The 8,255-nt window shown below is 32.2% G+C and overlaps 1 pseudogene; it reads left to right on the top strand.

Annotated features, from left to right (window-relative positions):
- The first annotated feature begins 6,304 nt into the window (after nt 1-6,304).
- On the top strand, nt 6,305-7,736 carry LOC123207289 (annotated as a pseudogene).
- The last annotated feature ends 519 nt before the right edge of the window (nt 7,737-8,255 follow it).

Raw genomic sequence — 8,255 nt, 5'->3', positions numbered from 1 at the left:
TAATGCAAAAAGAAAAAACACATTTTTCTCTCTTCCTCCAAAAATAAAAAAGGCACAGACAGAGATTATGTCTCTTATGGATTGCAATATTCAAGCAAATGGGGTCATGGAAATGACTTTCTTCAATGCCTTACAGCATATTCAAATCACCAAAAAACAAGAATACAAAATTGAGTATTCATTTTTCATTTTACAAAATTCAATTTGGTATGTTAAAATGTTTCCAACACACACCTTTCTCAACTCGATGGGATGTCGTTCACTATGAGCTTTCTGTATCGCCTAATCCTGGAAGTTCTATCCCTTAGGGTAAGGTGCTACCAAATCTTAATTAGGTGCAATTAAAACTTCTTAAATTAACTCACACGCAAATTACAAAATATACTGGAAATACCTCAAATATTATTAATCATAACAAAATAATATCCAAATAATAATAACTCAATCCTAAGCATCAAAATGTATATCCAAATCAAACATAATCAATAATAATATGTGTACTTAATGAAAGTTCGTAACTATCATAGTCATAATAAAAATCATCATATCAAATCATAAATCATAATAAGTCCATCTGTCGCATGTTGTTCCACCACAGATCAATTGCCTTATCGTCGTCATCTCTATGTGTCTCATTTACAAATGACAAGGAAATGAGTGAGTGAAAAACACTTAGAAAGTAAGAGTAATATACTTGACAATCAATTAATCAAATCTAGCCCTTTTCTTTCCTACCCTATGTATTATCTGTATTACAAATCTAAGGCTGATCGGATCTTAACCAAAAGAAAAGAAATTGGTACCTATTCTAGTGACCAATTTTGTAAGGCTTTCTCTCTAGTCTTGGTTGTTCTATCTCTTTGTCAATTAATAGACTCGCGGTCATAACATTTTAATCTTTGGACTATAATCAATAGATTATTTATGTCTTGATAATTCCTAAGCCAATTAACAAACACATGGTCTTAACAATTCTCTCTTTATTTATACACACCAATGGACAAACTATACCCTATCTATAAGTGTACCTAGGTCACGAATACTCCCTTAAGTTAACTCATAATCTCATAAATCTATGTTTCATAGGAATTGACTCATCTTAATTCTTTTAGAATTTTTTAATCCCTATCAATGCCCAATCACTTAAAACTATTTCAGTTATTAATCTGTTTCTTTTTATCTTTACCTAGGTTTATCTATTATCTCTATGTGTCTAATTCATATCTCTATCTCTAGAGCACTTTTCAACACCTCAACGACTTTAATTCCCTTTCAAAATTATTAGTGTACGATCATCCATAACCAAGTTAAAGGTGCACACAATCTCTTCTTTGTATGGTTGTGTGTTTGGCTATATATAAGCATACTTCATCAAAATGCATGTATGCTCACGTTTAAGGCTTCATAGGTGTACACACATAAAAATCCCATGTAAAGGCATTCCTTCTTCAGGTGCACGAGTGTGCATCACATTTTTCTATTGTTCATAATCTTCTTCTAACCCAAAGCTTTTTGTAACCCTATTCATTCACATACAATTGTACATGATCCTAGTGTACAGACATATATGACATCATAAAACCAATTTTTGGCCATCGATTTTCATACATGTTTGCCATACATTCATCCATCAATAATTCAAGTTTCTGGGGAACAAGTGCACGGGAGTACGTGTCATAATGCATGCACGACCATGCCTAACAACGCATAGTCTTGCATGGCCTTTTGAAAATCAATCTTATGCCATTCTTGGTCATTCTTCTTGTATATTCAACACCAAACTATTCTAATTCTACATTCATACTAATCAAGATTCTCATATTAAGATTCATGCCTGTATCCAAATTAACTCTTTGTGCAACAACCATGCATATAATCAAGAATTATTAAACTATCTATCTATCATATGCTAGTAATTAAGTCAATTTAAGGGTGAAAAAATATTATTTATATCAACTAGGAATAGAAAATGGTTTCTAGATCAAATATTGGGTGGAAAAATGTTATTTACTCTTTAATTATTTATCCTTAAAATATTAATAAATCACGAGCACTCAATAACTAATAAATTATTATGGATATAATAAAAAAGTAAAGATGATTAGCTATTTATAAACAAAGTCATCTTAAATTATAACTTTACTTTTTTGCAATGAATACTCTATGCATTGACAGCTTCGTATATCTATAAAAATAATATTATATATAAATAATTTATACAATTTTATTTAAATATAATAATTGAATGGTTTTAAAATAAAAAATAAATAATTATATCATTCAATCACAAATTATCATATTAATTTATATAAATATTTTTTTATAATTTATATATATACATAATTTTATTTGTATGTAAAGATAAAGTTGCTAACGTGGTGATTCATTATACAAAGTTTTTTTCTTTAAAAAAATACAATAATGATTCTACTTAACCAAAAAAAAAATGAATGGATAAAATATAGTCCGGAGAATTCAATACAAACTGTTAAGGAGTTGAATTCAAATCAACTTTTGACAAATTTGGGTAAGATCCCAAAATAAAGATTTTAAAAAGGGATATTGAAATTTTTAACCTTTTTTTTAACCATGTATACATTTATACGACTCATCTCAAAGTCTAAATAAAAATCCCATAACAGTAACCATTTTTCCAAAATATTCCTGTTGATGCAACTCTGCAGAAAGAGAGAATATCATCTCTCTTTTTTTCCTCAGCCTTCTAATGAAGGAAGGAATCTCTGCAACATGAAAAAAATTCCTCAATAGAGAAGACACTTATGATTAAATAATGAAACCCGTGAGAAAGCCATTATAAAAGATTCAATTTGGACACAAAGGAGAGAAACGAAAATTGCCAAATTTCTTTAGCGAATTAACATTTGTTATAAAAATTTCACAACAAAATCATCCACATTTAGGTCAGTCTTGATTCAAGCTAGTATATTATGTGTTTTCTTGACGAACAATTGAAAATCAAATAATGTATGATAGATTCATATTATGACTTCATAGGAAATATAACTTTGTTGTGATTTTATATTGTTAGATTGTTTAATATTGTGATTTCATGTTGTTTTATTGTTTAAAGTTGTTATAATGTTGTTTAATGTTGTATTGATGTTTAAAAAATATAAAATTTCAGATCTAGATAAAAACCAAATGAAGAATAGGTTGGCATTAACGTCAAGCCTTTGTGTTAACGCCAACCCCCCGACCTCCCCTAACCCCCCTGAATTTTGTTTTTATGTATGTTTAAACACAGCTTCCATTCCTTTCAATTCCTTTATCTATTCTCTTATGTTTAGGGAGTGGTGGTGGAATTCCAAGATTGGTGGAATTATTTTTTATGTCTTGGTTATGTTTGTGTTCCAAGTTGGTGTCATTTTAGTGTGTGTATTGTTTTCCTTGTCTTGGTAAAAAGTTACATAAAAAATTATAGAATTGCCATTGTCATTTTCTTCCATTTTTTATTGCCTTGGCTTGATCTATATTTGTACATCACTTGACGATATGATAGTTTAATATGTTATAAATACGTGTGTATAAAGTTTGGTTGTATTGGTATTGCATTTGGGCTTAATTTGAAGAAATTGTAAAGTAGTATAATTTGGAGTGAATAGTATTTTCTAGCTCATCCTTTTTGGATTTCTTGCTCATGTATGGTGTTATACATCATTTTGGTATCAAAGCATTGGTTGTTTGTGTGAGTTAACTATGATTTTTTTCATTTCAGAGTTACTGTTTTTTACCAAAAGATACTATTTACCAATGGGTACTGTTTATAACACATAAACTTTGCCAAACATAGGTTTTTTTATGTTTTTAGGTTTATTTTAAGTCAAGATGGAAAAAGCTACATTTAAGATTTGCTATAAATGATAATGGATTGAAAGTAATAATAATGTGACAAGATATGTTGGTGGGAATGAGAGAGGGATGTGTATTGACACAAGTGTTAATTTTGAAGGATTCATTACGAGAATAAGCGATAGTCTAAGACTCGATTGAAGTCTACCATAAGTGATGTAGGTCCAATGGAGATTGTAGACTATGATAATCTGAAGTTTTTTATGGTTAAAGCAAAAAGTTTACAAGGATCAACCAAATTCTATGTTATTGAGAGTCCAATTAACAAAAGGGACAATCAACAAACTGCAGATGATCATAAGGAAGAACGGGAGAATCATCCGACAAATAAGTGGGCACATCCACAAAGTTTCCAAGAGTTTAGTGAGAATCGTGGTGATGATGATAATAATGATGACATGGATAAGGATTATGAAGTAGAAGGTAATGAGGATGATGATGATGAATTCTTGAGATTTGATAAGGACATATATGGTGTTTCAAGCCAAGATATTGACAGAAATCAAAGTCATGGTTGTAATGAAGGGGTCGAATGTTGCATGAGACGTCATAACTTTATAAATATTGGAACATATCCAAGTCACATCCATAATCCAAATCCATTTCAATGGATTCCTAAACCTGATGTTGATGTTGAGAATGTAGGTATTAGTAATCAAGGGACACGAAGGGATAATCATTTACAAGTGATGGGTTTTTATAATTCGAAAGTAGAATTGAAAGCATTATTTTGAACACATGCCTTAGAGACAAGAATTTAATGGAAGGTCGGTCACTTTGATAATATATGACATGAACTTAAATGCGTATATCCACAATGTAAATGGTATACACGAGCAACGAGAGAGGAAAAGAGATTGAATACTAGAAAATTTTCAATCTCTCAACTCAATGATGGATAAGAGATTGAATAATTCTATACTTGATAATTTTTTAAAATTTAAAACTCAATTACCTATACTTGATTTTCCAATCACTAACATACATTAAATCAATTCTACTCAATTAACTAGCTCGAGTGTATGTGAGATGTGAAAAAAAGCATTGGTGGCAAAAGCAAGGTTGGTGGGCAGAAAGGGTTGGTGTTGCTGCTAACCCCTAGCAGTGATGCCAAAGGTTGGTGGCAACATCAACCCTTTCTGCCCACCTACCTTGCATGCTACACAACTGGTTAGGGGTGACGCCAACCCTTGGCGGCAATGCCAACTTTTGGTGAACCAACCTGTTCTTCTTCCACAAACCTCTCTTTTGATTTGAATTTAGTTTGAATTCAAATTAAAACAATAATTCGATACAAATCAAATGGAGATTTATATTGAATTACATAATTGATAATTTACATTGAATTACTTAATCGAATTTGGATCAATTTAAATTTTGTACGATACAATTATGCTTCTATTATAATGGGAAACAATATTTGTCATCTTGTCGTTGCAATATTGTTGCCAATACAAAAAATTTCTTCGTCTATGAGAAAAGCAAGCAAATATGTCTAATAATTTTATGCTATATATATAATATGGTGTTTAGAAGAGAGCAAGTAAATATGTATGCTTTTGCAAAAAAATAGTTGCAAAAGCATGCATATGTACATTCACATGAATACATGGAAGCAAACAACATGCATAAATTTTCTAAAGAATATATTCCCTACAATACTCTATGCAGAAAAATATTATTGCTTCTTTGTTTTTTTATACAAAAATATGTAGAGTTAATTGATCGATATTAATTTTTTTGTATATTTTATGTTTGATCTAATCTAATACATATATAAATCTTGTTTTAAATATTGATATCAATTATTTATATACATTCTCTCTTTGTAATATTTATCAAAAAATAGTATTTTATTTTGTTTAATTTTTTAAAATTGAAGATAAAAATAAATTAAGTATATTAATATATAAAATGATAAAAATATTTAAGATTAAAAAAAAAGTAATATAAATGTACAAGTGACCTAACTTAACGTGAAAAATTCAATATCACCGTTAAAAGACATGGGCAAGGGAGTGACGATCTTGCACCTGTTTCTTGAAAAGACTATCTCGAAAAGAGCGTGCGCAATTACTTCAAGTTTTCCTATTTGGTCAATTTGAATAAGACTGAGTTCACACTTCGAATTTAGTCTGCAAATGGATTTGGCAACATTATCATCAGCCATGCCATGAGATGTCTATCCATTAGGTCTTTTGACAAATAACCAAGCGGAGGCTTCAACATATAAGAACCCCAACCGGACGACTTTCTTCTTCCACTTTGTAACAAGCAGACGCAGTCCTTTCTTTTCCTTCACATCCAGTTAAACACAAATCTTTTATCCGCCATGTCGCTTAATCTTCTAACTTCATTTCTCCTTCTAATTTTCACTTCACTCGTTTTCCTTCTCATCATCAGAACCAGAAGCTCCAAAACAAAGGGTTCATGATCATCATATTCTTCCAGTAATGCAATTGATCTTCCAAAATGCTACCCAATAGTGGGCTCTTTTTTCTCATTTCAAGCCAACAGAAACAAATTACTCCAGTGGGTAACTACAATTCTGCAAAATGTCCCTTCTGCAACATTTACCTTGCGTAGGTTAGTAGGCCAGGTCTCTATCTTCACAGCCAATGTCCAGCATATCCTCAAAACCAATTTTAACAACTACCCAAAAGGCGCTGGATTCGGAACAACTCTCTCCGACTTTCTAGGTCACGGTATTTTCAATATTGACGGCGAACAATGGAAATTTCAATCCCTCCGAAAATTTGTCGAAACCGTCGTTGAAACTAAACTCTCCGATCGCCTTATTCCCATTCTTGAAAAGGCGGCTGCCGATAAACAAGTGCTAGATTTTCAAGATGTTCTTCAACGATTTGCTTTTGATAATATATGCAGGATCGCTTTTTGGGTACGATCCTGAATATCTGTTGCCATCTTTTTTCCAAAAGCCACGTTCGCACAAGCTTTTGACGAGTGTGTTAAAATAAGCAGCGAAAGATTTCAAGCGCCTTTACCTATAGTCTGGAAGGCTAAACGGCTTCTCAATATTGGCTCTGAAAGGCGTCTAAAACTTGCAATTTCTGAAGTGAAAGCATTTTCAAAGAACATCATAAAAGAAAAGAAACAAAACCCGGGTGAGTCCACGGATCTTTTGGCACGATTCTTGAGCTCAGGCAAATACGACGATGACTTTGTCACTGATATAGTCATCAGCTTCACACTCGCCGGCCGAGACACCACATCTGCTACTTTGACTTGGTTCTTCTTGCTCATCTCAAAACACGCGAAATCGAAAAAGAAATTCTCAACGAAATCAAAGAAAAATCAGACGCACTAGTTTATGAGGACATAAAAGATATGGTATACACGCACGCATCACTCTGCGAGAGCATGAGATTCTACCCACCGGTACCTGTAGACTCCAAGGTAGTGGAGAACGACGACGTATTACCAGACGGGACAATGGTGAAGAAGGGCATGCGAGTGGCGTATCATCCGTACGCGATGGGTAGAATGGAGAAGCTGTGGGGAAACGATTGGAGCGAGTTCAAGCCAGAGAGTTGGTTGAAGAGGGAAGAAGATGTTAGTTGGAGCTTTGTTGGAAGGGATTCGTACACGTATCCTGTGTTTCAAGCAGGGCCGCGATATGTTTAGGGAAGGAGATGGCGTTTTTGCAGATGAAGAGAGTAGTATGCGGGGTGTTGAAGAGGTTCAAGGTGGTACCGGTGCCACGGGAGAGTATTGAGCCAGAGTTTGTGGCCCATTTGACGGCAAAGATGAAAGGTGGGTTTACGGTCAGGATTGAGGAGGGAAATGACTCCAAATTATGCCGGGCAAATGTCCTATTTGTATGGTATATTGTATCAATAATTTAAAATTATAATTTTTCTGTATCTCTTTTATAAATAATAATAAAACAATATATTTTTAGTTATTATATTATCATTGTGTTAAAAAATACCATTAATATTTTAAAATTTTAGAAGTTGAGTTTGGTGTTATTATACCAACATTCTCTTATGGTCTATGACTTTAATGTTTTACTACTAATTTTTTTGTTTCCTTTTTTTGTAATATAATCCTAATTTTATATTGAAATAATTAAGATGAATAAATTTGTTCAATATATGTCTTAATTTCATTGGAGAGAAAAATACATTCAAATTCTCTTGGATTATGATCTTTCTTAATTATATCTATAATTTGAATTTAAATAAGAGAGAGTTTTGGATTCATCAACAATATCCTATTAATGGAAAACATTAATATCTTGCTAAATAGGCGTTATGAGGATATCATACTTAAGAATCTAGGCAAGTTCCTTTTTGGGGAGTAGTACAATTGTAACCTTGTCTTAGAGAGACTTCTTTACTTCGTGGATTGCCGAGTTAGAG

The sequence above is a fragment of the Mangifera indica genome, unplaced genomic scaffold (assembly GCF_011075055.1).
Source record: "Mangifera indica cultivar Alphonso unplaced genomic scaffold, CATAS_Mindica_2.1 Un_0069, whole genome shotgun sequence".
NCBI classification, from domain to species: Eukaryota; Viridiplantae; Streptophyta; class Magnoliopsida; order Sapindales; family Anacardiaceae; genus Mangifera; species Mangifera indica.
This window is presented reverse-complemented; position numbering and strand designations above follow the sequence as displayed.